Source organism: Myotis brandtii, unplaced genomic scaffold (assembly GCF_000412655.1).
Source record: "Myotis brandtii unplaced genomic scaffold, ASM41265v1 scaffold187, whole genome shotgun sequence".
NCBI lineage: Eukaryota > Metazoa > Chordata > Mammalia > Chiroptera > Vespertilionidae > Myotis > Myotis brandtii.
This window is the reverse complement of record NW_005356944.1, coordinates 1,624,265-1,632,067: the sequence shown is the minus strand read 5'-3', so window position 1 is coordinate 1,632,067 and position 7,803 is coordinate 1,624,265. Positions and strand designations below refer to the sequence as shown.

At 56.4% G+C, this 7,803-nt stretch overlaps 1 protein-coding gene across 2 annotated transcripts in view; it reads left to right on the top strand.

Moving 5' to 3' along the window:
- Positions 1-7,803, top strand: part of AP5B1 (adaptor-related protein complex 5, beta 1 subunit) — a 14,628-nt gene that overhangs the window by 2,479 nt on the left and 4,346 nt on the right. The window lies entirely within an intron of this gene.

The window sequence follows — 7,803 nt, the reverse complement described above, 5'->3', positions numbered from 1 at the left end:
GCAGGGCCGCCATGGAAAGCGGAGAGCGCCGAACTCTGGGAAGAAAGTGTGGAAGGCTTCGTGGAGGAGGGGGCGTTGAAACCGCTCTGAGTCCACCGAGATCCCGACAGGCGCCAGGCCTTCAGTGGGGCTGGCAGGGCCGCCATGGAAAGCGGAGAGCGCCGAACTCTGGCCGGAAAGTGTGGAAGGCTTCGTGGAGGAGGGGGCGTTGAAACCGCTCTGAGTCCACCGAGATCCCGACAGGCGCCAGGCCTTAGTCAGTGGGGCTTACACAGGCGCGAACACCCTCATCTTTGTCCCAAATGGACGGATTTCAGGTACAGCAAGGCCGGAGAGTCGCGGACTCCATAGGAAGTCAGTCCCTGCCTGGCTGCAGCCAGGACAGGAAGCTCATGTCGGCTTCCCCCTAGAGCCCACCCTTGGCTGAGGTTCTGCCTGGGACCGTCCCCAGCCTTTCATCGTGCTCTGCCCAGTGCCCAGGCCCAGCTGGAGGGAGACCCACCCTCCTCAGAACCTGTGGAGCGCTGGTGGCCTCCAGGAGGCTTGCCACTTGGGCTCTAGGACTCAGCTGAGCTTCTCTTACTGACATAGTCAGGGCAGGGACGGGACCCCTTCTTTTTCGCTCTCTCCCTGCCCCATAATAAACATCTCGTAGTCCCAACCACACACACCTTCCTCACATATTGAATGTTTGCTGGAACAGATTAGGAGGAAATGAGTCCGAAAAATGAATTCACAGTTCAAAAGTCACAAGTGAAAGAGGGGTAGGGTAGCCTGCTGGTGGTGGCCTTTCGGGCATCCAGTTGAGGAGGACAGTTTTTCAAGGGGTGGCCCTGCACATCCCCCACGGGACATCTGTGGAGCATCCAGCTGGGTGGGGAGAGTGTGGGCCTGGGGGGCAAATGAACCTCCTCCTCCACTCCTTCTTGGAACCTGTAGGTTTAGCTAAGGGGCTTTCCTTTCCATCCTGCTTCTTTGTCTGTCACCTGAGAATCCTATCACCACCTCCTAGGGTCCCTGTGAGGGGGGTGTGGGCTTGGCAGTGGGGGTAATGTTCACCTCACCCTTCCCTTTCCTTTCCAGGGATCTGCCTTCAGGCAGCCCATGTCTGCCTGTCAACCTTCCATTCTTATCCCAGACTGTCTCTTTCAACTGACCCTAAGTGAGCACCTACTATGCGCTTACCTTTCGGATAAATCCTGGAGAAACAACATTGACTAACACAGTCTGCCTAGGAGAGAGGTGAATTTGGCTCATTCACTCAGTACATATTGATTGAGCACTCTGGTTGTGCCAGACCCTGACGGGGCTGGTACATAGTAAGTGCTTAGTGAGTACCCTGTTGTAGTCTTCAGGGGTGACCCTGGATACAAAAGGCAGTCTTTTTCATGGACTGGGAAGCAACTCAGATGTCTCCACTTGTGGAAAGAAAGTTACACAGTGTTTGGAATGAGGCCACAGGGAGGGAGTGATGTTCGCTCATGCCGTCCATGGCTCTCTCTTCATGCCTATCCTGTGCCTGGCATAGTGGGTTAGCAATATTGATTAAATGAATGAGTATCCTATTTTTCTTGATTCATGTGACCCATTCAGCTTTTCCTGTCCCAACTTTTGGTATACTAGTACACAGAGATTCAGAGCAAAGTTCTTTGTTTGTGTTTTGTTGTTGCTCTTAATCCTCACCTGAGGATATTTTTCCATTGATTTTTAGAGAGAGTGGAGGGGAAGAGACAGAGAGAAACATCACTGATGAGAGAGAATCATTAATCAGCTGCCTCCTGCATGCACCCTGCTGGGGATGGAGCCCAGGCATGTGCCTGACCAGGAATCGAACTGTGACCTTCTGGTTCATAGATTGATGCTCAACCACTGGGCCACACTGGCCAGCCAGAGCAAAGTTCTTTATTATAAAGAGAACAATAGTGCAAATTCAGTGATAAGAGGCGACTGGCGCTGGCTGTCAGGGAGACTGGAGAGTCCTGGGGACTGTGGAGAATGTACTATCTGCAGGGGCAGTGACAGTTGAGCAGAGAAACCCAATGTGGCCACATCTGTCCATTTTCCAAGAGAAATAGGAAATCCAGGTTAGTATGTGAACGCTATCAGTTTAAAGTCGACTCGAAAAATTTTAAAACGTAGAATCTAATCTAATAAAAGAGAAACATGCAAATTGACCGTACCTTCGCTATGCCCCAAGACACGCCCACCAGCCAATCAGAGCGACTATATGCAAATTAACCCAACCAAGATGGGGGCCGGCAGCCATGGAGCTGGAGGAAGCAGGAGGCCTAGGTTGCCCCGGCAATGGAGGAAGCCAAGCTTCCCACCTGCCCTGGCTGGCTCTGGCCTCCGCTGAAGGCAACAAAGTTTCAATTATAATCCCAGATACCGGCTTCCAGCCAGCCTCCACTGGGAGCTTGGGTGGCTGGGGGCCGTGGCCAGCCCGCAAACAGCCATCAGCCCCTCACCCAGGCAGGCCAGGCACCCCAGCGAGGACCCCCACCCTGAAGGGGCTGTGGCTAGCCTGAAAACAGCCATCAGCCCCTCACCCAGGCAGGCCAGGCACCCCAGCGAGGACCCCCACCCTGAAGGGGCTGTGGCTAGCCTGAAAACAGCCATCAGCCCCTCACCCAGGCAGGCCAGGCACCCCAGCGAGGACCCCCACCCTGAAGGGGCTGTGGCTAGCCTGAAAACAGCCATCAGCCCCTCACCCAGGCAGGCCAGGCACCCCAGCGAGGACCCCCACCCTGAAGGGGCTGTGGCTAGCCTGAAAACAGCCATCAGCCCCTCACCCAGGCAGGCCAGGCACCCCAGCGAGGACCCCCACCCTGAAGGGGCTGTGGCTAGCCTGAAAACAGCCATCAGCCCCTCACCCAGGCAGGCCAGGCACCCAGCCCCTCACCCAGACTGGCCAGGCACCCCAGCAGGACCCCCACCCTGATCCGGGACACCCTTCAGGGCAAACCAGCTGGCCCCCACCCATGCACCAGGCCTCTATCCTATATAATAAAAGGGTAATATGCAAATTGACCCTAAAAGCAGAACGACTGGGAATGACTGGTCACTATGACACACACTGACCACAGGGGGCAGACGCTCAATGCAGGAGCTGCCCCCTGGTGGTCAGTGCACTCCCACAGGGGGAGCTCTGCTCAGTCACAAGCCAGGCTGACAGCTGCCAGTACAGCGGTGGTGGCGGGAGCCTCTCCCGCCTCCTCAGCAGTGCTAAGGATGTCCTACTGCAGCTTAGGTCTGCTCCCCGCTAGCAAGTGGACATCCCCCGAGGGCTCCCGGGCTGCCAGAGGGATATCTGACTGCCAGCTTAGGCTCAATCCCCCGGGGAGTGGGCCTAAGCCAGCAGGTGGTCATCCCCCGAGGGGTCCCAGACTGCGAGGGCACAGGCCGGGCTGAGGGACCCCCCCCCCACCGGAGTGCACAAATTTTTGTGCACTGGGCCTCTAGTGAGTTAAATAAAATACCTACTAGTATGTGGGTCAGATTTGTCTCAGGCTAATGGTGTGTGGCCTGTGGTTCATGGGCAGCTCTGGAACCAATGTGTACGGACTTGGGTAAACACCGAAGCTAAACTATGAGCTCCATGAAGACACTGTCTGTTCTGTTCACACAATGCCAGTTAGATATCATCCCTTCATTCCTTCATTTAGTCAAGTATTTATTGAACTTCAGCTGTACACTAGGCACATAACCTGTAAAGGTAAACAAAAAGCTAAGGAAACTATTACTGTGACACAGGACTTTAGTGATGGGATAGCGACAGACGGGGGTGCTGAGATCTGAAAGAGAGGTAGGAGCCAGCTGTGTAGAGCTGGGAAGAGCCTGACCTGCAGAAGGAACAGCTGGTGCGAAGACTCCAGAGTGGGAGTAAGCCTAGTGTGTGCGATGAACCGAAGGGAAAGGCGGCCAGATTGGGAGGGGAGGGGACGGGAGGGTGTGGGAACTGAGGTTGCAGAGGCAGGTGGGCCACGTCCTGTGAGTCCAGTTGGTGGGGGCTCAGGGTCTGGTAATGGGGGAATGGAGTGTGTTCGGAGGAGGGGTGTGTGTGAGGATGGCAGTAGGGAGACCAGTAAGGGAGGCTGCTGTTATAGTTGGAGCAGGAGGTGACAGTGGCCTGGGTCAGTGCCAGCAGAGCCTTGAGCATTGACTCTGGGTGGACACCTCTCATAGGCATAGTGTGAAGGAAGGCGGAACCCCAGCAGGCTAGTGAGGACCATGCACCCCGGAGTGCTCGGCTGCCATCCAGAGCAGCCCAGGAAAAGCGAGGGCAGAGGTTGGGTGGAGGGAGAAGGTTTGCAACCAGCCTTCCTGTTCTCAGAGGCTCCCGGGAGGAGCCGGATGGTGTGGGGGCTGAAGCCCTCCCAGGCCAAGAGGGCTTCCAGAAGCTGAGATGTGCCGAGAGGACAAGCAGGAAAGAGCACTTGGCCAGTCGGGTGCCCCAAACTCTTCATCTTGAGGACCTGGGCCTCAGTTTACACATCTGTGAAGTGGGGCTCCTAGTTCCTGCTCTGCTCCTCAGAGCTGTCTAATGATGCTACCAATTTGCTTTTGCCAGAAGGCTAGCAGCCCTAGAAAATGAACTCAGCCTTAAAGCAGGCGAGTGGTGTCCCTTGCTCCCAGGCCTCTGCTCGGCTCAAACAATGGCCTTTCCAGCCTGACAGCAGCTGTGGAGGCTGCACAGCCCCTAACAGAGTGTGAAGTGCTGTGGGGGTTGATTCCTTCATCTCTTGCTGAGTTCCTGCCCATGGGCCTCTCAGCCCACTGCCAGGGGGGCCAGGGCCACATAGGGCTAGCAGGGAGTGGGGGGCTGCATGTGGGTAGAAAGCTCCTGAGGTGGAACTGGGGACCATGGGCAGAGGAGCAGGCCCCTGGGCCAGCTGGAGCCCCGGGAACGCCGAGGGAAGCCATGGGTTCCCGTTGGAAGAGGCCACAAGCCTGGTGAGGCTCACACTGTGGCCACGTGTCTGACCTGCCAGACTTCATTTCATCCTCACAGTTGTCACAGCCTCTCCATCTCTGATACAGGAACCGTCTTGGAGTCTCAGGGCCTCTCCCTTCCGCTGGTTCTGTGAGTTCCAGCCACATCACTGCCCTCTGTCCACTGATCAGGCCAAAGCTGTTCCCAGCTCAGGCCTATCCTCTGCTCTGCCTTGTGCCTGAACGCCTTTCGCTACTTGATGGCTGACTGCCTCTCATCACTCAGGTTTCAGCCAAATGTCCCCTTTTCTGAGAGGCCTCACTGACCTCCCCAGCTAGATCCTTGTCCCCTGGTCACCTCTGTCCCATTACCCTATTCTGTTCTCTTTGCAGCATCTTTGTTGTCTGTTCCCCTGCCCCCCATGAAAGTTCTGTACAAGAGGGACCTCTTTTAACACCATGTTAGTAGCTTTATTTAGATACTAGAGGCCCGGTGTGTGAAATTCATGCACGGGTAGGGTCCCTAGGCCTGGCCAGTGATCAGGGCCCATCAGGTACCCTGCCTCCCTGCCTCCTCCTTACCTCACTGCAGCCGCTGGTTGCCTGCCATGTTCCACGCCACCCCCTGGTGGTCAGTGCATGTCATAGCGAGCGATCGAACTCCCGAGGGGACAATTTGCATATTAGCCTTTTATTATATAGGATAATTCGTATAGCAGAAAATCTATCCTTTTAAAGTATACAATTCAGTGGTTTTTAGTATCTTCACCCATGTGTAACCATCACCCCAAATGAAACCCAGTACCCATTAGTAGTCACCCCCATTCCTCTCAACCTCTGGCACCCATTTCTCTGCTTTCTCTCAGGCATGTTCTTTTTAAAACATCTCCTGTCACCCCAATACATATAATTAAGCCGGTGTGGCTCAGTTGGTTGAGTGTCATCCCATGCAACAGGAGGTCACCAGTTCAATTCTCAGTCAGGGCACATGCCTGGATTTGGGGCTCAATCCCCAGTCGGGGGGAGGAGTGGGCATGTGGGAGGCAGCCAAAGTGATGTTTCTCTCATGTCGATGTTTCTTTTGTTTTTGTTGTTTCTCATTGATGTTTCTACATCTCTCTCCATCTCTCTGAAATCAATAAAAACATATTGAAATAATAATAAAACAAAACATCCCTGTACCCCCAGTGCCCAGTGCTGTGAGGACGGGTTCGTCACATCCCCCACTTTATAGGTGAGAAAACAGGCTCAGGACCCCTCAGAAAACAGATCTTCCCTGTTCCACGCCTGTGTTTATTATCTCCCCGGAACGAGGCTGCACTGGGGAGGATGGAAACTCAGCAGGAAGGGAAGCAGTGAGGTGTGGGCATCGAGTGGGGAGTTCCCTTCTTGGCTACCTGGCTGAGGCCCACCCCTGGGCATCTCTGGGAGGTCTCCTTCAGAGGCAGGTCAGCGACTGCAGGTTGAGGGGACATTCATGCCCTCACTGCTGGTGGGCTGAGTTCAACTCTATGCCTGTCCTGTGCCAGGGAGAGACCAGCACCACCCTCCCACCGGGGAGCAGGGCAAGCAGCTGAGGGCAGGGCCCATCCCGGGAGGGTTGAGGGCAGCTGGTATGGGGGGAGGGCCAAGTCAGGGGCCGCGCGGGGCAGTGTGTTTAAGTCCAGGCTCCCCTTCTTAGGAGCTCTGGGACTTGGGGCAAGTGACTGCACCTCCCTGGGCCTTCCTTTCCCATCGGAATGGCACCCATCCCTGGGTCCCTCAGGGTTGTTGTGAGCCTGTGAGTCCATGTGGACGAGCCCACCACAGCATCGGGCCGCACGTGGGGTGCCCTCCCTTCAGACCCTGGGCCCAGTGGAGCCCAGGCTCAGAAAGGCTGGTGGCTCTCGGAGGCTGAGTAGGGACCAGAGCAGCGTCAGATTTCCTGACCCTTTGAAGCCTGTCTCCTCAACTGTAAAAGGGGTTTAATAATCAGTCCTCCCTCCCTGTGAGCGGCGAGGGCTGGGGATGTGCAGTTATCAGCAGCCTCTGGGCCTCAGACAGGGAAACCAGACAGGCTCCCTCCCAGGGCCGCTCTCATCCTGGCCTCTTTCATCTTAGGCTTAATTAGCCAGGCCGCCCCACCCCACAGCCTCTTGGCGGGGGGTGTCCTCACTCCCATTTTATAGATGGAGAAACGGAGGCACCTAGAAGGAAGTGGTTTGGGGCTGCCGCCTGTGAGTCAACTGTGGAGCCAGGGGCAGAGGAGTTGGGACAGGCTTTCCAGTCGGACCTGTCCCTGGGGGTGGATGCTGGTCTCCATCCCCCTGGCACCCCAATAGCCTCTTTTCCAGCTACTCCATCACTTCCATCTGGAGGGCAGCAGGTTGGGTAGGGAGGGAGGGACCTGTGAAGCCTGGAGGAAGGAGAGAAACTAGTTAGCAGCTGCTGTTACGGGGCTCAGGTCTGTTTCATCTTCAAAGCCGGCTAATGAGAGCCGCAGGCGTTAGGCCAGTGGGCTGTGGGGTCCGGCCACCTGCAGTTCTGTGCTGGGGAACCTGCAGTCATTGGGGCATCACAGCCTTGGTCCCCGGCCCAGGAGCAGCTCCTAGGGAACCCCTGGCCCAGCTCCCTTGGTGCTCCTCAAAGCCTTGGCCCCAGGTCTTCCCCGGCGAAGCCTGGGTTTCCCATCGGTGCTAGGCGTGCGGTGTCCTGACCCCGTGACACGCCAGGCTGCAGTCCGCACCTCTGCATCCCGTTGTTCTCCGGCTTCATCACGGTTTATGGTCTTGTCTCCAGCTTTACACTGGCCTGGCAGCCGCGACCATGGCCGACCGTCGGTGCCGCCTCTGGCAAAAGTCAGCAGCTTCCTCCCGCCGTGACCCGGGCGCC